The sequence below is a fragment of the Gallus gallus genome, chromosome 2 (genome assembly GCF_016699485.2).
Source record: "Gallus gallus isolate bGalGal1 chromosome 2, bGalGal1.mat.broiler.GRCg7b, whole genome shotgun sequence".
NCBI lineage: Eukaryota > Metazoa > Chordata > Aves > Galliformes > Phasianidae > Gallus > Gallus gallus.
Window position 1 is genome coordinate 6,064,238 of NC_052533.1, and position 22,543 is coordinate 6,086,780.

General features: G+C 46.9%; 1 protein-coding gene across 23 annotated transcripts in view; it reads right to left on the minus strand.

Annotated features, from left to right (window-relative positions):
• XYLB (xylulokinase) overlaps window positions 1–22,543 on the minus strand; it is a 141,316-nt gene that overhangs the window by 8,088 nt on the left and 110,685 nt on the right. For 17 of the 23 annotated variants that reach the window (XR_003074111.3, XR_005857138.2, XR_003074110.3 and 14 more), the window contains 2 exons: window positions 15,146–15,280; window positions 366–10,440 (listed from right to left, as the gene is read on the minus strand). The gene's annotated coding sequence lies outside the window, so the exon portion shown is untranslated. Of the gene's footprint in view, window positions 1–365; window positions 10,441–15,145; window positions 15,281–22,543 lie in introns of those variants that run through there. The other 6 variants (XR_005857042.2, XR_005857062.2, XR_005857026.2 and 3 more) reach the window with 6 other exon arrangements.

Consider the following 22,543-nt stretch of genomic DNA (forward strand, 5'->3'; position numbering starts at 1 on the left):
AAAATACATGTCCCCATCCTCTCTCACATACATGCATGGCTTGTGCATGACGATCATTTATTAAAACTCCTCACTCGGAGGCGAGCGGCTGCTGCAGACGAATCACTGCAGGAGAACTGTGACGGAGGAGGTGAGCGCATACCCACACCGTTGTTGAAGGTGCTCTGCCAAGCCAAGCATTGCAGGTGGGCTTTCTCTCTTCCGTGGGCCCTCATTTCTTGGAGCCGCCATGGGAGAAACCTCACCGGGCCCCCATCATGGTTCTAATATTCTTCCCTCCAATTGCCCTCTTGTTTGCCTGTATTATTCTGCCTCTTAGTTAATGAAAGGTTCTGATGCGGTTAAACACTGAACGCAGCCAGTACTACGGACTACAGTGATAGTTTTTTATTATTTCTTTTGTACAGCACTTCATTACAGTGGTTCATATTATACCAGGAATCTGTTTTAAACACGCTCTGGGGTCTCTTCTTCCTATTCACTGCATCCTATTAACGCATCCTGAAAGGGATTCTCACATATACACACTTTCTGCAGTTGCTATTTTCTGCCTTTTCTTCCCTTTACCAATCTGCATCTCTCCATCCTGCCGGGGGATTAGAGCCATTGTTGCTATTTAAAACAGCTTCTCTTTGGTCTGTGCTCTGAAGGTTGGACGCTGGCCCATCGCTTTCCCACCTGCTTGGATGGTCTCTGCTTGGGACTGAAATCCCTCATTATGTCCTTCACTTCAATGACGCAGTTCTGCCAGGGAATCGGGGCCATACACAATGGGCAACCTGTGCGCTCCTGCCTCTGCAAGTGTCGAATCAGGGCAGCCTTTGAAGTGATCCAGTTGGCCCTCTGAAACTGAGAAATGATGTCTCTGTCTCTACCATTGTACAGAGAGTGGGCTTGAGTGCTGTTCTGTCCTAGAGCATCAGTCCTGAAGCACACAGGTACAAACGGCTGTGACTCCATTCCATGAGCCACCTCTCCACTGCCAGCTGTGCTCAGCGTGGTGCGAATTCAGGGATGGGGTAAGAAAAGAGCAAACGAGGAAAAATTAGAATCACAGAATTGTAGAATTGTTTGAGTTGGAAGGAACCCTCAAAGGTCATCTATTCCAACCTCCCTGCCATGAACAGGGACACCAACAACTCCACAGAAACCCGTCCAGCCTGACCTTGAATGTCTCCAAGGATGGAGTATCCACCACATCTTTGAGCAACCTGTGCCAGTGCCTCACCACTCTTAATAAGCCTTCATATATCAATATGCATCTTTTATATACAATGCATCTTTTATATACATATATATATGTATGTGTGTACATATTTATATTTATATATCTTATGTATGGGGTGGAAGCCAGCCTCTGTGCAAGTTCAGAAGAGCAGCCTCCACTGACTGCAGCTCCTTTCCCACTTGGCTGCCTCCAGCCTGCACACAGAGCAGATGCAAATAGGGGCTGCCTCATCTTTATGCCACCTGAACATTAAGATGACAAGGCAATCTCTGACTGCAAGACTAAAGCAGCTTTCCATCCCCTTAGTGCTGCTGGAGCAATTTAAGAGACAGATCTAGGTGCTTGGGTCCAGCCCATTATGTTCAGTGGAGCTGCATCCATTTGCAGCCGTGCTACATTTGACTCCTGTGAAATGCCTCGACATGGGGAATAAATGAGTTTCTATAGGTCTCGGAGTTGTACGCAAATGCACAATGATCTCAGATCCATCTGCTCCCCAAGGCCTGAAAGTAAAATCTGCTTCCAATCTTATGTTTTATGCTTATTGCTGTCATGCTGTTTATACACCCGAATGCTGCACATTCTCGTTTTGTTTAACATAAACAACAACTATGCACCGTCTGCTGAAACTTTGTCAACTGCCTTTTCCTTCTGTCTCGATAATGAAAAGACACAATCTAGCAAATGCATCTTATTCTAACTGTTTGCTTCCAGACATAATACATCAAGCCCGAACATAAGAGGCGAGTGGAAAAAATTAGATGGATTTGGTTTTGGTAGATGTAACTCAGCTCGGCTTCATGGAATTCAGTAGAAAACACTAAGCAAGCAACAGCCAACAACCAAAACCAGTGCTGTATCCTTTTTGACGCCATCCCAGAAGTTGCCAATGCACCAAGCCAAGGTGGTCCACTCTTGGGTTTATGCCTCATGAACAGACATTGTATTCATGGGGACGACATTCACTTTTAAGATGCTAAAGCAAGACCTATGCATAGGACTGCCTTCCCCACCTCTGCAGTTCTGAACTTTCTGGCTGTGAACTGCATGACCTTGTCTGCTGTAGAAATACTGGGCACTATGAACCTTTTTTGTATTGGATGCTTGAAGATGTGAATGCACACAGCTGTTGTGCCCCATGATACATCCACTGCAGTAGCCAACAACTTTAGGGGAGCAGAAGCTATTGTTTTTCATGGGGTCTCCATTACATCCAAGTGTGCATGCATTCAGCTCCTTGTAATTAGGCTTAGCTGTGGCAGTTCCCCTCTGAAAGTAAATTTTCTTCTAAATAAATGCTCTTATGGGCACCGCCAGGATTTGAGAAGTGATGTGCAGGAAAGAAACTATCTGGCTGTCATTTTCTCCTGGACACCAGAAATGCAAGTATGTCAGTTCTGTCCAAAGAAAATGTCATTGCTGTTCCCTCAACAAAATGACATCAAGTTTCTCAGCTGAGGCTGCAGAACTCATATGGAGAACAACAGAAAATACAGAAAAGGGAGAAAGGAGGAGAGACATCGATAAACTGACTTTAAACTTGCTATGTGCATTACTGTTATAAAACATGCGTATCATCTTCGCTTCTGTTGTGCTAAGTGTGCCAAATTCAAGGGGAGGGGGGGAAATCCACTTGAAAGATCAACAAAGCCCCATCCAAGAATACAGAGCCTGACGACTTTTAGTTAGTTGGGGTTTTTTCCTCTTTGTCAACTCAAATATCAGTGCAGTTGCAACAAAACCAGTTGCCTAGAATGATTTCTACCCTAAATTCACAAAAGGTTTATGCAGATTCCCTTCCTTCCTGCAGGACTTCTACTGAAGATGCCGTCTGCTACCAACTACTATTCCTTAGGTCTCAGGTTCTCCTTGCTCAAGCCAACCAATCCCACTATGCTACATTTGCAAGTGCCAGCACTCCTCGCTCAAAATTCAAAGCATCCCTGTGATATTCACCTAAAGGACCCAGTAATTGAGCATGAACAAAATGCACATCTCCACTGAGGCAGTGTAAGAGCAAACTCTGTGCCTTACTGCAGCATCCCCCATACCAGAGCTGTGCGGGGTTGTGGTCTTCCAGTGCACTGCACAAACTGCTGTCTTTGGCTTCCCAAAACCTCCAGGCAGATTGCAGCAGAATTCACAACATCCTCATTGGGCGGAAAACAAACAGGAATGGGCTTTCACAGTATTTTGCAAATACTCTAAGGAGTGATGGGGAAAGCCAGAGCATAGAGAGTCGTGGTAATAATAGTTATTGTTATTGATAACTACTAAATAATTGGTTAAAAAATAAAGCATTACGCATAGCCCTAGTCTGAGCTGTTTGATCATTCCATTTCTATTTTTGAATAAAGAAAAAGCTTGTTTTGCTATTACAGCTTCTGAAGCAATCCAAGACATATGCAGGGATGGCACACACGGAAAATAAAACACACACACACATCCACCACCACAGACAGCGCGACATTTTCCGAAACCAAAAAAACTAAAGTGAAAGAACCGTGAGTTTATCCTGAATGTGGGCGAGTTCTCATTTCACTGAGACAACTTTCTGGTGAAGATGGCTAAATAACCAGCTGGAAAGTTAAAGCCACTAAAAATCAGCTCCCTGGAGTATTTCTGTTGCCTTGGGTTTTACATAAAGCGCTTTCTAGTGGCTGGCAACCCTGCCCATGGCAGGGGGTTGGAAATGGGTGGTCTTTGTGGTCACCTCCAATCCAAGCCATTCTATGATTCATGCACACCGTTCACTGCCCAGGTACAGCTCTACAAGTTAAAAGTTTAACGCTGGGTGGACATGTCAATAACAAGAGCAGCAAGAGTAGTAACAACAAGGAGCTAAAAAGACCAAGCAGCTCAGAGAGGATGTAAATCCCATGGCTGGGAGGGATGTGGGGAGACAAAGAAGACAAAATAAGGATTTTGTGGGACACTTTCACTCTGAGTAAACTACTGTGGAGCAGTAAGGCTTTTAGCATGTGCCCTAAAGCAGAGAGGAGCAGAGAGGTCGTAGGATGGTTATTAGGCTGACTTGAGGGATCAGCTGGAAATCCATCTTTCTCCCTTCTGCAAGTAAAGCATATCATTTCAAAAGAGAAATGTTCTTAAATGAGAAATGTAGCTGGCAACCAGGACCTCGACTCTCACTTCTGCCCTTCTATTGCCAGGTTGGTGTGATAGTTGATCCTTATTTGGGTTAAACCCATGCCTGCTGGGGCCACTAGAGAAGCTCATCAGCCACTGGCACACGGCTTTGGCTCAGGGCAGGTTGCCAGAAGGTGTCCTGCTGGCATCGTCACCACAGGTGTTGAGCACGCACGTTCCCCGTGCTCTGTGTCACCAGCTCTAAATTAGGAAACTATGAGGTCAGTTCCTGAGAAGGCTAAAACAAAGCAGCAGCAGCGGAGCTGATGTTATCACAGAAGCTCTCGTTGAGGGCTGTGTTTGCTGGCAGGAACGGGGTTGCGTTGCTCATGTCTGGAAGTGTCAGGAATGACAACATTTCTGTAACAAAAAGCCAGCCTGAGCCAACGTGCAGAAGAAAGGAGCTGCGGGTCACATTCTGGCTGTGATCCACCTGCAGAAGACCTCAACTCATCTCCAGAACCCACAGAGCAGAGCAATGGCTGCAGTATCAGGTCCCTCAAAGACAAAATAAACGTATCTGGGGGACCGATGCCCTGAGACAAAGCAGATGTGAGATGCAAAAGCCCGGCTCATCCTTGCCCTGGTTTTGGTGCAGAGCAAGGTGAGCAGGTGAGTGTGGAGGGAGGGTGGGAACGCGTCACAAGAGCCCTGCAGGAGTGAGCAGGGTGTCTGCTAACTGCGGTGAAGCATTCGCTGAAAACTCCCCTGTGTTTGTGGCATTTTGTCACCATGAATATTTAATTAGGCCAAAGCGTGCCTGGCAGTTTGCAGACACGTTCTCAGTGCCAAGGGGCTGCATGAAGCCTCCATCAAGACAGAGGCAACGTGCAAATGAATCCACCACTCCAGGCCACTGTTTACCCTGCAGGCTCCCCCTTCCTCCTATAGGAAGCTAAACCCTTGCCCACTCACTTGACTACTTTACTAATAGCATTGTGACAAGAAATGAGTGGCTAGAACAGGAGGTTTGTATGGCTGAACATTGCAGGGATGCAGAATCCCCTGTTTTGGCAGAAGAAAAGGATGGAGGTGCCCGTTTCAGGTGATCAAACATCAGTATTTCCAGCAGTCATGATCCAAAGGTGGTTCTGCCTCCAGGACATTAGTGCCAGCTTTTCACATCCATCAGCAGAATCCACCCTTTTCAAACCAGGATCTTGAGGCTCTCATTTTGCTGCTGCCATCCTGAACTGCACCCAGCCCTGTGCCTTCCACAGCAGATCTGGCACTGGGGTGAGCAAGCAGGATATGCCTGCAGCCAGAAAAACCAGCACCAGGTAGGCTGAACCCTGTGCCCAAGGACAACCAGCAGCCCACAGCTTGAGGGTGGCAGGTCTCTGCTGAGACTTGAATGAATTACAGAATTATAGAATTGTAAAGGTTGGAAAAGACCTTTAAGGTCTTCTAGTCCAACTGTCAACCCATCCCACCATGCCCATTGACCACATCCCTTCCTGTGCTACGTCTCCACAGTTCTTGAGCACCTCCAGGGACGGTGACTCCACCATCTCCCTGGGCAGCCCGTTCCAATACACACTGCCCAGGCTTTCTCAGGAATTCACCCACAGCAAATCCTTCTCCGGTATTAGAGATGAAGGGAAGCATCTTCCTCAGTGAAACAAATATATTAAAAAATAGCCTTGATCTCTTTCTCTTGGGCTCACATCTTTCCCATGAGCACATAAACCTCAATCATCCTGACATTTTCATTGATTCCAATGAAAGGACAAATTAAAAGCTGATCATTAATTCACAGGCTCCCTCTGCCCTTCTCCCACGTAGGAACACTGGTTTATTTATGTCAAATATTCACTTGGTGCTCTGTCGCCAGCTGTGCCATTATGCCCCAGAAATTTAAGAAAACTCTGAATTGTGAGGGCTTATCTGGACTACAACAGACCCTTGCCCACTGGAGGTGTCCCCTTAACCACCCTCCCATAACCAGCCTTAGGATCTTTGTATTCCAGCTTGCCTGCTGTAACCAAGTGAAGCTTAATTATTTTTCAGTGGATGAGCCCTTGGTTTGCATCCACCCTGTGCAAATCAGCTTCCATGTGTCATCTGAAATCAGGGAAGAAAACCAGGCTGTATCACATGCTGACAGGCATTCACATGGGAGGACAAGGGGTGTGAGGGGCAGCTGAGGGCCCTGGGTTTGCTGGGAGCAGAGCAGAGGATGCTGAGGGCTCATGGCCATACAGCTCCTCATAGGGAGCAGAGGGGCAGCGCTGAGCTCTCTGGGGACAGCAAGCTTGGGTTTTCCAAGCAGAAAACACAGCGTGTGTTTAACACCCCAGAGCTACAGCAGGAGGAGGTCAAATAACTTAGACAAAGTCACAGAGGATGTGAGAAGAGAAACGAAGAGAGGCCGTGGTCCATCTGAGGCCTCCCAGCCCTGTGCATTAACCACAGTCATCCTTTTCCTTACATCTCATTTTATCCTCTAAATGCTGGAAGCTGTTTAGTGTCTCTTTTTCTTTTCTTTCTTTCTTTTTTTTCTTTCCTTTTTTCTTTTTTTTTTTTTTCTTTTCTTTTTTCTGTTCAAATATTTTACTAGCTGCACTGAAAAAAGGCTACAAACAGTGGGGGAGAATCTCTCATGGCCAGAATACAATGAAGCACATAAGTGCGAGGGATTGCTCTTTACAATGCTTGAATCAAAGATAAACATGAAAAGAGCCACATCCTTAGAGCATAAAACAGAGGAAGGCACCATTCCCGAGGGGAACAGTAATGCCTTTAACAAATAAACCACCAAAAAGGTCATAGCAATGTGGGGAAGGATATTTTTTCATCCTGCAACCTACCTGAATTTCAAATCCTGGCAATTTGCTAGCAAACAGCTCTGGAGAACAACACCGAGATGCAAAATGTGCTGCATACAAAACCCATCTTCCAACAGCCCCAAAGCATTCTGTGGTCCGTCAATGAGGAAACTTCACGCATCACTACTGCTGGCCGGAAAGCTTTTCTCCTTAATACAACATCAGGCCTATATTGAGCTGATAGAATACTACTGGGCAGTCAGGAATATGGCGTGCTCTGTGAACTCCTCCTGAGTGGCAGACCATCATATCCCAGGGAACAGGGCAAACTCATTCCCAAAACTAGGGGCTGACTTGGATGCCTCCTGGGTGCCTCTGAAGGGCAGACAGGAGCAGCATTTTTTGTTTGCTCTAGGAAATAGAGCACTTACAGTTCTCAAGATCCCTAAAACAGCAGTGTAGCAGTCACCTCCAGTCCTTAGTCTGGGGTCAAGGTGTTCCCCAAGAGCTCAGCTCCAGCAGGGCACTGGTGACTGCTGCCAGAGCTGTGAGAGGCTGAGGTCTTTGCTTCACTTCAGTTTTCCACCCAGGTTATCCAAGCTGGCATGTGTGAAAAGATAAGCAAGCTCGAATTGCCTATCATGGCACATCTTCAAAATGAACCATTTCCTCTTCTGTCCTCCTGCAAGGAAGAAGTAGAGCATTTCACACAACTCTGATAAACACATGCATCCTCCCCAAATTCAGGAGCACGTATTTGGTCATGGGAGAAAAGCTGTTGTCATAGGGGTTAAGCCCTAGGGGAGATGGAGGGGCACCATGTGAGACCATCAGGGCACGTTTGGAGCCCACCGTGTTTCTTGTCAGCCACCTGAGTGAATTGTTTCAATGTCCAGGGGAGACAGAGGGCTGCTGAATATGCATCACACCATGAGGAGATCTGCCTATCACCAGCAGTCCCATAGAAACAGTGTCAGGGGCTCTGCCACTCTCTGCTGTAGATGTCAAATTATTCTACACTTACAGCAAGCGTGCAGTTCTGCATCTGCCCTGCAGCGTGGTCTGCATGCTTGGGCTCTGTTGCTGCTATCAGCAATTTGATTCAACAGATAGAGGAATCAGATGGGAATGGAGGGATGACTGCCAGTATGGATGCTGGGACATGCTGAGCCACTGCAGGCAGTGCTGTTGGTGGGAAGGAAGGTGTTCTTTTGAGGAAAAAAAAAAAAGAAAAAGATCAGAGAGGGAGCAATCATGAGAAATAAAAGGAGAATGTAGGAAAAGAAGCAGGGAGAGGCTCCTTTCACTGGTATTCCCCAAGCACCTGGAGGCAACTGAAAAGCCAGGGGGAAGAGGGTGGTGTTGTCTTTCAGTGACTAATCCTTTGAGGGAGAAAATCAAATTGATGTATTTCCCAGGGAGAATAGGAGCCCATCACCAGCACCAGAGGAATTCACTTGTAGGAGGTCTAAGTGAAGAAAACACTTCTATATTTTACTCAATTTGAAGACTCATTTTTTTCCAGAAAAAGGGGGGAGATCCCATTGTTCAGTTACATCACTGCTCTCCCTGAGTCTCATGAAAATCTTCTGCTGACATTCACGAGTGTGGGAATGGGTCATGTGTGGGATGGCCCGGCCCAGGAGAGCTCCCCTTGCCGAGCACCACCCAGACAGGGTTGGGTTCCCCATAGGACCTTTGTGCCTTGAGTTTCAGAGAAGGCTCAGTTTGTATGGTTTTCTTTTCTGGGGCAATTTGATGCCTTTTAGTGCAAATGGGACCTTCTTGTCTTGCAACTGAGCTGGAGCAGCCTTTGTTATTTAGTGTATTCTTGGCCACTTCGGCACTTCTTTTTGGCTCTTGTTATGTCTCTGACTTGAAATTCAGTTGTGCTGGTACACGACAATGGCACAGAATCATAGAAATCACAGAATCATTAAGGTTGGAAAAGACCTTTGAGGTCATTCAGTCCAACCATCAACCCATCCCACCATGCCCGCCAATCACATCCCTCACTGCCATATCTCCACAGTTCTTGAACACCTCCAGGGACAATGACCCCACCACCTCCCTGAGCAGCCTGTGCCACTGCATCACCGCTCTTTTGGAACAAAGTTTTTCCTAATATCCAGTCTGAACATCCCTTGGTACAACTTGAGGCCATTCCAGCTCATCCTATCATCGCTGTTTGCAAAGAGCACTGGGGAGCTCAGCCACAGCACACACAGTCACCCACTCTCAAGGATGCGCAGCATTACAAGCGAAGCAGCTCTCAGAAATGCAGCAAAGGGCTGCTGGAGGGCTCCCGCTTGCACTGCTCCAGGCGGCCACGTTCCCAAGCAAGCACGGGGCTCAGGGAGAAGAAAGGATTTTGCACGGTTCATGTGTCAGACACAGCCCAGAAAGGTCAATCGGTTTTGCAGCGGGAGCCAAAGGAGAGGGAAAACTGTGGCTGATTCGGAGGAAAGGGGGAAGGGGAGAAAGAATCTGTGATCGCGCCAAGAGCTCTGTAAACAAATTTCACTGCAATGCTGTAGATGAAAGAGCAGCGCCCGGCGAGCGGGCTCCAGCCCCTGGGCATAAATCAGGAGCCGCTCTCAAACCAAGGAAGTCACGCTGGTGTGGGCAGGAGGAGATCACCCCCTCCTGCTCTGAACAATAGCGCTGGGTCCTCAGACATGCTTCCCTCGTCCAAATGGGCAGCTCACTTGGGTGGCTGTGGTTTGAAGGAGCCGTAGCCCTGGTGCTATCCCTGCCTGGTTCAGGACAAGCATTGAAGCATATTTGCCTGCGGGAGGGAAGGTTTCACCTCTCACCTCTGCTGCTGCCTCCCGGCCTCTCTGAGCATCCCTGCGTGTCCAGCAGCATGCAGGCGCCCACTCTACCCGCGAAGGCAAAGGGTGGCTTTCCCACAAGGAGATGAGCATTGACAACGAGTGCGGCTCGCTGACAGCACACTGAGCCACGAGTTGCTTTTTACACCCTCTTACAATAAATCTGAGCTGGAGGGGGGCTGCGCTTTTCCCACTCTCCCGCCAGCACGGCCTCTCATTGTTTACTCTCCCCCAGCAGTCCAGGCGCTCTTGTTAATGTGCTGTGATTGAGTACTTTGGAGAGGACGGGTTTGGGGTTAGCTCCCGGCTCCCTTCCGAGAGCTGTTTACTCTTCAGTGATGCCTATGGCCCGCTGAAGACAGCGCTCCTCCACCCCTGCTGGGTCCATCTGCTTTGTCTGCCTGTTTTCCTGCTGCCACCGGCAGGCAGCTGGCCTGCGTATTTCAGCCAGCACTGCAAACCCCTGGAGGAAAAAAATAAAATTAACCCCATCAGGAAGGGGGCTGGGAAGGATGGGGAGGAAGGAGAGAGCGGGGTGGTCACAAAGGACAGGGCCCAGCTGATGTCACAGTGCTGCTGGCACCACACTGGGGGTTGGATGGGTTTTTTTTGCTTCACCCATCCCATCCCCCAAGAGCCCAGCGCAGCAACGCGGCTCTCCGCCATGGCCATGGGGCTGCTCTGTTCCCCCACGCTGCCACCCCAGCTGTGCCTCCATCATTGCCCTGCCAGAATGCTGCACTTCGGTGGCAGCCATCAGTTGCTGGAAATCTGCACGTGGTCTTAGGTGTCCAGAAAATAAGGTTTACAGACAGTCAGGACCACAGCTGGCACATGTGGAATTTTAGTGGAACATTTGGAATGGGTCCAGAGTATGGAGAACATCTCCTGTGAAGACAGGCTGAGGGAGCTGGGGTTGTTCAGTATAGAGAGGAGAGGGCTCTTGGGAGAGTACGTGAAGGGAGCTTATGAACAGGAGAGGGACTGACTTTTTACGCAGTCTGATAGTGATGGTACAAGGGGGAACAGTTTTAGACTAAAAGAGGGGAGATTTAGATTAGATACTGGGAGGAAATTCATTACTTAGGGTGGTGAGGCGCTGACACAGGCTGCTGAGAGAGCTGTGGATGCCCCATCTATGGTGGTGCTCAAGGCCAGGTTAGATGGGACCCCGAGCAGCCTGAGCTGGCGGGAGGCAGCCCAACCCATAGCAGCGGCTTGGAACTAGATCATCTTTGATGTCCCTTCCAACTCAAGCCATTCTATGAGTCTGTGATTCTAAGTTGTGAGGTCACATCCAGAAGAACAGAGATTCCCTGACCAATGCCGTCTGAAATCTCTGCATATCCTCCTACAAATCAGACCCTTTGCAGTTCAAAGTGTGAATAAAAAATGCAAATGGCAAGTGTGCTAAAGTTCCATCCGGGCAACTGTCCTTGACCACATTATAGCTACATCTTGGATCCGCTTTGTGTCACTGGGTAGGAATAGCTATTCAGGTGGGATATTAGGAAACATTTCTTCTCAAAAAGAGAGGTGATGCATTGGCACAGCTGCCCAGGAAGGTGGTGGAATCACCATCCCTGGAGGTGTTCAAGAAATGTGGACATGTGGCACTGAGGGATGTGGTCAGTAGGCATAGTGGAAATGGGTTGACAGTTGGACTTGGTGATCCTAGTGAACTTTTCCAACCTTAATGATCCTGTGATTCTTTGGCACTATGATTCACATGCTGGGTGCACGCGGGCTGATGCAAGCAAATTGCAACCACACACCCACCATGCAGACACAGCAACTGTATGCATGAAGATATGCAGTGCCAATGCTTCCTGTCTATCTCTACACTCACTGAGAGGGAATTATTTACGTGGTGTTTATCATAGAATCACGGAATCATTATGGTTGGAAAACACCACTAAGATCATCAAGTCCAACCGCCAACCCATCACCCTCATGCCCACTAAGCCCCCACGTCCATCATTTCCACTGAAGCCCCCAGCTCCGAGCACTGAGAGTGGCTGGGAACAAGGAAATTTCTGCTTTGCCTTTGTCTGCATCTGTGCTCCTTCACACACAGCACTCCTAGATAATGGGAAAAATAAGTGGAACCAGGAGTTAGCTACAGTTGTCAAACCAATATTGTATGCTGGGGAAAGCAGCAAGTATCGCTCATCTCCAGGGAAGACAGAAAGCCCTTGTGCTCACAAACTCCTGCGGATAAATAGGTGCATAGGATCAAGCATCCCCCAGGGACCTCAACCTCTGAGCATCTTTTTTTCCCCCTCACACCACTCACTAAGCCCATCACCCTAAGCCAGCCCTGGAAGAGCAGCAGGCAGCGGGCACACATCAGCAGGGACTGACGCCTCCAGATCCTACATGTGCACTGCTGCTGACTGCAGCCAAAGCCTATTGCAAACCATGTCCACCCCATCCTGTGCCCCTCTGCAGTTTGATGAGTGAGCTGCACCTCCCGAGTGGCACTTTGTCTGCATGAATTTCTCTCTAGGTATGTACTGCTCCTGCTGACATTAAGGGGAGATGCTTTGGTGCCTTCAACAGAAAATAGATCCTCCTCATTTTCTGAGGCCCAATCCAGGCTGTATTTGCAGTAGTCAAAGTGTCTGTAAATTGCAGTTATGTGGATGTGCTGCCTCTGGTCTTGACCCATTAGAGACACTATTTTCCTAGTCTCACTTCTTCTCTCTTTTTCCAAATAACTGGCTTTTCTGGTGCCAGCTCCATACTGCTGCCCATTGGAAAGAGCTGCAGGAGAGGAAGGCTGAGGGTATTCACTTCCCATTCCCAAAGCCTTTTAGAGAAAAGGGAAGAAAATGCCACCCGCTACCTGTTGGGGACTGATTTCCCACCAGGAAAATCTGGTTGCCCAACATCTGGCCTGACAGCCTAGCAAGATGGTTTCCAGCAGCAATGTGCATGTGCTGCACGCAGCTCAGCAGCACCAGGCTGCCTGCAGAGATAGCAACAACAAAAATCCCTCATTTACCCTAAGTCTCTGCTAGCAGGATCCTCTGTGCTCAGGGAGCACAGCTACACCTGTGTGGAGGGGAATAGACCACGTCAGGAGTGGAGGCACCTCTCCCAAGTGGGAATCATTCCAGAACAATTACTATTTTGTGCCTATGTTACAATGCTGTTTCACACTCAGAAATGAATTGTGATGAATTATGATTTTATTTTTTTTAATAAGGCAAAGGTTGTGAGGAGACAGACTGGAAGAGGGATAACAGAGGACCTCTGGGTGTTGCAGCTCAGTCTCCTGCCCCTGTTTCTTCTTCTAAGGCACAGTGTTGTGAAAAAAAAGATGCAACGTCTGTCCAAATTTTGGAGACAAGGAAACTGATCTGATTTTGCTCATTTTTTTGGTATTTGGATAAAACTGAATGAGCTTTTCAGCAGTCTGACTACAGAGGCTTGGCAGTGTCACCACAAAGCATGAGAAAAACCATGAGTCAGGTTTGGAAACTGTGAGATTGGCTAAAAAATATAAGACTTTCTTTTTTCTTGTTATTTATGCATCTGTTTAGAAACAATACACATTCTTTGTATTCAGCTCTGGTTCTCTGAAATGTCAGGGTCTGGGCTTTTAAGGAAATTTATCTTTTTCAGCCAGAAGGAATAAGATCTTATTTTCTCATCAGTGATTCTTGTGTGGTTGCATGCTGCAGAGCTGGGGTTCAGGGTGGGGGAAGGAACACAGACTTTCATGGGACCTGCTGTCAGTTGAACGAACTCCCTGATCCCATACCACGTGGCTACTGGTTGGACTAGATGATCCTCGTGGTCATTCCCAGTCTTAACGACTCTATGATTCTACTTGTCCACAGCTTGTGTTGAGCAAGGTTATCCCCATGCACACCGTGAACTTCCACCAAAATTTGCCAGGCCTAGGCATTGGGACATAAGGAGATGTGGAGTTTCAGTAGAGCCCACCAGGATTCCTGAGTGGAGATGCTGCTCTCAGGTTTGAGGACTGCATCTCAGCGGTCTCATAAACTTGGTGCTAAAGCCCTTCTGCTGCTTCGATGGGTCTGAGAGTCCTCACAGTGAAATGCAATGCGTTGTGATAAAAATAAAGACAAAACATTTCTCTGCCCTGGAGAACCTCACTGTGGTTGTGATGTGCGGCCACCAATGCATGCCACAATCAAGAAGGACCAGAGTCAGGCCCTTCCTCAAAGAAATGGGCATTTTTTCCCTAAGTCTTGCAGTAAGCAAAATAGTTTTAAAAAATCACTTTGCTCTTTGTATTAAAAACAAAACATAAACTGTGTATGAAGCATTCAGCCATGGAAAGATGTTTATGTGGCTCTTGGGATCCTTTTCTTTTCATCAGAATTCACATGAAAAGCCCTCTCATTGCTTTCCATGTCAGCATTAACTTCTCCAAAGATATGGCATCAGAGATGGGAAACTGCTGACAAAGCCCCCACTGCTGGCAGACACTGAGCAGCTGCATGGGGCTAGAGCTTGCTTGCTAAAACTGCAGAAATGGACATAAGTGAAGGAGGAAAGAACAGAATCATAGAAACATTAAGGTTGGAAAAACCTACTCAGATCACCAAGTCCAACCATCAACCCACCCCACCATGCCCACGGACCATGTCCCTCAGTGCCACATCTCCATGTTCTGGAACACCTCCAGGGGACAGTGAGCACCACCTCCCTGGGCAGCTGTGCCACTGCATCACCACTCTTGGAGAATAAATTTTCCCTAATATCCAACCTGAACAACAGTCACTGACATACAAGTGCAGTCAGGAATGTACCATGTGAAAGATAGCTAAAACCTGAAGGTTTTCTGCAAATGTACCTTCACAGGCATTTCTGCTCCTGATTATCCACTGTGCTGGTCTTCCAATAGCATCGAAATTGCAAAGCTAATTGCACTGTAAAAGTAACGGCCTATGAAATTTTTAATGGAGCAGATTGCACTCAGACTTTTTTCCTCTGTGGTTCAATATACTTCAATATCTTTTCCCTCTTGCAGCATTTGATTCAGGCTTACAGTGGATTTTTACGATTGCCTTCCTCAGCACCATGAAGGCTGAGCTGCAGGATGGCACTGCTCCATTTTCCACCTGAACCCAGCCAGCTGAAGCTGGACAAGCAAATGTTTTGAGGAGCACCTAAAAATGCATACTCACCCCAAATCACTGATGCACGGATACATGGAACAATCATTTGGCACCAGTCACTGAGTTGTTGTATCCCTCTAGCATGGTGTAGCACAAGGAACACATGGTGGCTGGGTTTCTGCTGCTTCTCCAGGGAAAATACAACTGGAAAAGGGAAAAGCAGAAGAAAATGGAGAGCATGTGTGAGGGACACAAACAAGTCAAAGTCAAAGTCAAGCAGCAGTTAAGGTAGGATGAGGGGACGTCTTAAAAGTCACATGCAGCACTGATGGGTGGGAGCATACGAATGGCAACCAGTTCTGCACCAAGCACAGCACTTAGAGCTACACGAAGACAGTGAACGTGGCCAATGGAGGAGGAGAAGAAAAAGAAGGTGGTGATGTATTGGAGCTCTGTATCTGGGGTGTGGAGAGCCAAGAAGCATGGTACTCAACAGGTGTTTTTTGTATGATATCAAAATGAAACATCCTCTCAGCTTTTTCATATCAATATCGTGGAATTCCTATTCCTTCTGAGATAACACAATGGTCCATCTTCCATGCTGCCTTTGGGAATTCCTGGGAGAGGAATTCTAGCTCATCCAGCCCTACATATCAGCAGAGAGGCTGTGAGGTGCCTACAGACCACAGCCCCACAGGGCTAAATTCCATCAGAAGTGACAGGACCTCCTTGGTGCTGTGTGTCTTATGAGATAAAAAGCACAGAGAAGGAGCAAACAGAAGAAATGGGGAAATGCCCACACTCCAAAATTAACTAGCACTCCAGGGTGTTTTCCTTATATAATCTACCTTAACGATGATCAGTTATGGTCTGAACTGAAAAAATCATCAGCAGATGAAGAGCAACCAGTGTTCCCATCATAGTGCCACCCGCTTTCACATCTGCAGAGAGCATCCATTGTGAAAGCACTGGTATGAAGCCTGTACTGCTAACACACACAAACACGTGCATGATTTAGATATATTCTAATAGACAGATATGGCCCATGACATTCCTGCAGTCCAAAACTAAAATAAAAGGGAGAGATGCACCATACACCTCTGGTTAGACTCTTGGCTGGCTCAGCACAGAGGCAGCCTGCAGTTAATCAGCCTTCTTTCTCCACTAACTGTCACTGCAAACAAAGGAATTAGCAGAAGGTCTGTAGGGAGCATTGAGATAATTTGGCTGGCTGAAGAAAAGAGAAAGAAAAGAAAAGCAAAACAGAATTACTGAGAAATTTACTTGCACTGACCTCTCCATAAATATTTAGATATAATCATCATTACCTTGGAGTAAATTAAGTTATAAACAGTCTCCACAATTGCACATGATGAATGCGTATCGGCATGAGAGAGCACTTTATTGCAAGTTAATGTGGAAACAGAGCACCTCAATCAATCAGGATGCAGAAATGCTGTCTGATGATATCAGCCTATCACACCCTATTCATACCAAGCATTGTATGCTTACCCACCCGCCCCCCCCCACCCTTAGTCTTCTTATATTCACAAATATGTATCGACCTGTGGTAGACATCAGTGTATGTACATGGATGTGGAATAATGAGAGAAGTACACTACGTGTCCTCGAACACAGTGGTGGTATTATTTATACTAAAGTAACATCTGCAGCAACCAAGGACATGCCCATGTGCTGAGCACTGCACAAAAACCCATCCAGGAGCCACTTGGATAGGATCCATCTGATGACATGGATGTCCACAACAGCGACTACAGCCGAGCTGACCACCGTCAGCATCTTTCACAGCCAGCAGAGAAAAATCGGCACTTTCTGAGCTCAACTTTCCAGACCTATTTTAGACGTGGAGTGGAAGCAGAGATGAATCATGCCCTGGACTCCCTCAGCAGCCTTGGCTCAATCTATGCAGACCGTTCGGGAGCCCTGGGTGACTGCTGCTGAAATCAGCATCTATACTGCGGATACCAATTTGATGAGACGACTCACATCCGCTCGGATTGAGAGGCTTAGGAAAAGCAGACAACTGCATGGCAAGCAAAAGAGAATCGTCTCTGAACTGCATTTCTTGACTTTAAACCCACACAGCCTCCCAGGGCTGATGGTTTCCACAAGAGGTTTTCAGAGCTCAGCTACTGAGGGGGATACCAGGTGGGAGACGTGTTGTGGAGGCATGGGCTGCTCACACCTCGCCTACCCTTTCACTTCAGTTTTAGAACTGAGATTTCAGAGCCTTGCCTTTCCTTCCAGCCACTCTGCTCCTGCTGGATTTCACCTCTATCTCCTTCCCACCTCAACCTCGGGCAATTACATGTACGTAGCAGGTAAGCTCTGCAATGACACTGCTTGGTAAATCATAGAATCACAGAATGGCTTGAGTTGTAAGGAACCTCAAAGATCATCTAGCCCCAAACTCCTTGCTATGGGCAAGGACTTCAGAGGAAATGATGGACATGGGGGTTTAGTGGGCATGATGGTGATGGGTTGGCGGTTGGACTTGATGATCTTAGTGGTGTTTTCCAATCATAATGATTCCTTGATTCTATGATAAACACCACGTGAATAATTCCCTCTCAGTGAGTTCCAGAGGGTGTAGAGATAGACAGGAAGCATTGGCATTGCATATCTTCATGCATACAGTTGCTGTGTCTGCATGGTGGGTGTGTGGTTGCAGTGTGCTTGCATCAGCCCGCGTGCACCCAGCATGTGAATCATAGTGCCAAAGAATCACAGAATCATTAAGGTTGGAAAAGTTCACTAAGATCACCAAGTCCAACTGTCAACCCATTTCCACTATGCCTACTGACCACATCCCTCAGTGCCACATGTCCACATTTCTTGAACACCTCCAGGGATGGTGGTTCCACCACCTCCCTGGGTAGCCTGTGCCAGTGCATCTTTCTGAGAAGAAATGTTTCCTAACACCTCCAGAGATGGGGCCAACCACACTTTACTAACATCGCCATCAACAGCACCCAAATATTTGAGACTTTACCCACACAAGGCTAATAAGAGATGTCCATGCTGCAAAGTATGAAGGAATGTGGTATAATAAGACAAATGATGATGAAAGTGTTTCTAAAATAAGGAGCATGATCATAGATATTATTATGGCTCATGACTTCAGCAGGACAGTGAACCTTGCAAGAGAAAAAGAGATTTCTGAATGGAGGGCATATATGGGCCTAAACTTCTTAAGAAAGTCCCTGAAATAAGCCTTAATGCTGCAGAGAGCTGGGCTTCTGTCAACTCAAGAGATCTGTGCATCATGCTGTGCTTATGTTCTTAGGATAAAATGTCTTTATCTAGTCTTTCACTTCAGGGTTTTTTCTTGTGGAGAAAACTTTATTTGAATTTCCCATATAAAACTTATGAAGACCAGTTCATGGTGTTGCTCAGCTTGAATTTACCACTGGAAAACAACAACAGCAGACTCAACAGATGAAAAGTGCCAGACATAAAACAATTAACATACAAGCAAAGAGGGCTGTGAAGAGCCTTCTCACAAGCACGTATTTATAGCAAGAGGTGAAAGAGAGGCAGTGTAGCTCTGATGGTCTTTACCCTGTTACAAGGTGAAATAAAAATATTTCTCTTCCTGACTTCTCTGGATATAGCCCAAATAGAATATATATATATAAAACTCAGCTGGCATCTGCCTCATTCCCAAAGCTGGGGGACCTTTCATAAAGAGGCATCATGAATGACTTTTCCACTCTTCCTCTGGCCCTACTGCCTTCTTCTAACAAGACCTTATCTTCAGTCAGTGCCATTCCTCAGTGCTGCAACACCCACCCTTAATCCAGTAATTACCCAGCCTAGTAAATTAATGCAGTTAAGCCCCTTCCCAGCTGCAGCCCAGGACAGCCTCCGCAGCCAGCCCAGTGGAGCACCAAAGCTCGTTTTGTTGACCCGTGTCTCATCCCACTGAGCCTTGGTCTGAAAGTAAAGAAATAAATCACTAAATCTTCTGACACAAGGCAAAGATCTTTATAGATACCAAAAATCTATTGACGGGCTCAGATCAAGGGCTTTTTAATTGAGTGAGCAACATTAATTAGTAAATCTACTGACTTCTAAATACCACGAGACCTAGGGCTACAGATTTCCATTGTGAGAGGACAATGCACCTTTCAAGGTCTAGAGAGCATTTTTCCCTTGGCTGTTCTGCCCTTAAACACCAAAAAGTTTTGCAGCTAATTGTGGAGGCATTTGGATGGGACAGTGACAATCAGCCATCGCTTCTCTTCAGCTGAGGGAAACACTCAAAGGAGTCTTCCAGGATGTTTGATTTTGGGAGGCGAAGAAGTCTGGAATAAAAACACAAGGTGTTTCTCGAAAACAGAAAGATCAAAGGTAAAAGCATTTGGACAGATAAAATGGCTGCAAAGATTATTACTTCTTAACATATAAATTACTCAAATCGCTCCCATCTGTCTGCCTCCACCACCATATGAAAAGGGAGACCAAAGGCTTAGCTCCCAATACATTAAATCCTAATAAATCCACCCGTGTTTTAAGTTGTAATACATGAAACACTTTTCCTGGAAAAACCGTCTGCAGACCAGCAGCAGAGGCTTTACAACATGTTTGTTATGGAATCAGGATAAAAAGCAGGGATCAAACTACAGCAGCTCAGCAGCGAAGGATTGCTGGAAATGTAGAAACTAAAAATGTAGTAACAGGAACTTGAAGACAGGAGGAAGAAGCTGAGCAAAAGGAACGGCCTTGCTGGGGAGAACACAGCAGAGTTTATGGCCCCAGTCTTTATTAGCTGAGGAAGTCAGTGCAGGCTTCTGGGGGAAAAAATAGGAAAAGAAATAAAAAGGAGTTTAAGATCATTTTAATGGTTTGAGGCCAGATTCATAGCAGACCTGAGCTGTGTCTGGGGACCTCACCTCTATTTTTAACATTCCTTTAAGTTTTCCCATGAAATGATGTCCAGGAGGCTGACAACAGCCGTATTTCTCCTGCCCTGCCAGCCCCCCAGAGGCACCCAGCAAATCTTCCAACCATTCCCCTTTTCCACAGGTCCTGACCCAATTTTGGAGCTGTCAGCAGCCCTTTCCCCAGCAGGTCACCCAAACTAAGGACTTCAGCCACCATGTCACAAACATGCACCACCCAGACAGCTGGGAAGAATGTTAGGGACAGGTTTTATCACCCAGAGAGAGCTGCAGTGCACCCACCATCTGCAGGAAGCAAGGTCCAGCTTCCACATTTTGCCCACATCTTTAAGGAAAGGCATAGTATGAGTATCTTGATAGGAACTTATGTGGTGAGGTGGATAGGTGGGTGACATATCTCAGCATAACCCTGGATGATAACGAGGAGAGCTCATTGTGGCCTTCCAATACATAAAGGGAGCTAATAGGCAGGGAGAAAATCAACATTTTACATGGGTAGACAGTGACAGGACAAGGAGGAATGGTTTTAAACTAAAAGAGGATTTAGGTGAGATGTCAGGTGACATTTTTCACTGGGAGGGCGATGAGGCACTGGCACAGGCTGCCCAGAGAAGTTGTGGGTGCCCCATCCCTGGAGGTGCTCAAGGCCAGGTTGGATGGAGCCCTGGGCAGCCTGGTCTAGTACCAGATCTGGAGGTTGGTGACTCTGCCTGTGGCAAGGGCGTCAGAACTTGGCGATCCTTGGAGGACCTTCCAACCCAAGTAGTTCTATGATTCTATGATGGCAGCCCAAGAATCTTTGATGGCCTGACATCTTTGCATTTCACTTCAAATACCAGAAGCAGAGCCAGGAGCTTGACAAGACACTCGCTCATATTTCTGTGCATTGCTACAGCCCATTACACCACTGGTCCCTGCAAGGTCAGCAATTACAGAGTTCAGCAAACAACACGACAGCCCCAGGGTGACACCTGTCCCACATGCAGCTCTTTATGGGCAGAAACCCATTTCTGCCTTGGTGAAGTCAAGCTCAAAGTGGAGTCAAGGTATCCCCTAAGTCATGGGCAGCCTCTAATGGCACGGTGGCTCTTCATCAAGACACAAAGATATTATTTTATCGAAATTCATTTTACGGGTTTTGTTTTCTTGACAAGAAGAACAAACACTGGCACAGCAAAAGGTTCTTCTGGCCTCTTTAGCATAATCTCAAGTTAAAACACAGAAGCAGCATTTCCTATGTCGGCTCGCTGCTTCAAATCTTACCTGACATCCTGCATCATGTATGAGACATCTGCACTACACGCTGGTGGAACAAATCTGTCAGCAGAACAAACGTGAGGGGACAAATCCATCCCTGTTGCAACAGCAGCAGCATTACCCCAGGGGAGCGCTTTTGGCCTGCTGGAGTCAAATGGGATTCAGAGCAAGTAGGTCCCTCTATGCAACTTGGAAGACAAATGAATGACTAAAATAGCATTAGTGGGAGCGGGAGCGCCTGTGCAGTGTGCTGAGATACAGTGGCTCAGCCGCGGCTGTGGCAGTCACACTGTGTTTGGATGCAAATTACCACCAATCAGTTATGCCCTATACAAATCCGTCCCCCAGTTTGAAAAAAAAAAGAAAAAAAAAATTCTTAAAACCTGTCTTGCGTTATGCCTTCAGGGCAAATTTGCTTTTGTGAGCATGAATAATTCATGCGTGTTCATTTATTATTAATTAATATTCCATGAACATGCATGGTTTATTCACCCAAACAAAGCACTGCACCCCACACGCTCTCCCTACTGCCTGACATCAGCTAATCTCTGCAATCAGGCTGACCAAGGCATTGGATCAAATTGTTTTTCTCCTTTTTCTCTCCAGAAGGTACCAAGAACTTATAGACCCTCCTTGCTGGTCACTGACTTTCTCCATTCCCAGGGCTGGAATGAGGCAATTCCACCCTTTTGGACTTAAACATCAGAGAAGTTGAAAATGTGGTTGCAAGAAGGAATCACGATGCAGAGTTGGACTTTCTGTGTGCTGTGCCAGGTGCTTCCCTTCTGGGGAGCAATGCAAGGCTCCCTGCAGAGTTGCTCCCCAGTTACCACATGGATCCCAGGTGAGCATGGCTGTTGGGGGGACCTATGTAATATCCTCAAATGCATTATCTCCAGCCTCTGTCCATGCCACAGATGGACATATTTTGCTTCTCAGTGTGTATCCTTGGAAGAGCCCACATTCAGTGGGTAAGCACCCACTCCTGAATCTGCCCCCTGTGCATGAGCAATGCCTGCAGAGCCAGCACAAATCACAACCTGTTTCCATAGGTCAGACCTGTCTCTCAGAGTTCTTTGCAACAGCCACACTCATCCAAGGTGGTCTGTTGTGATAGGACATAGGGAAATGATTTCAAACTAAAAGAAGGGAGATTTAGATTGGATATAAAAAGGACATTTTTCATGGTAAGGGTGGTGAGACACCGGCACAGGTTGCCAAGAGAGGTGGTAGGTGCCCCATTTCTGGTGACACCCAAGGTAAGGTTGGATGGGGCTCTGAGCAC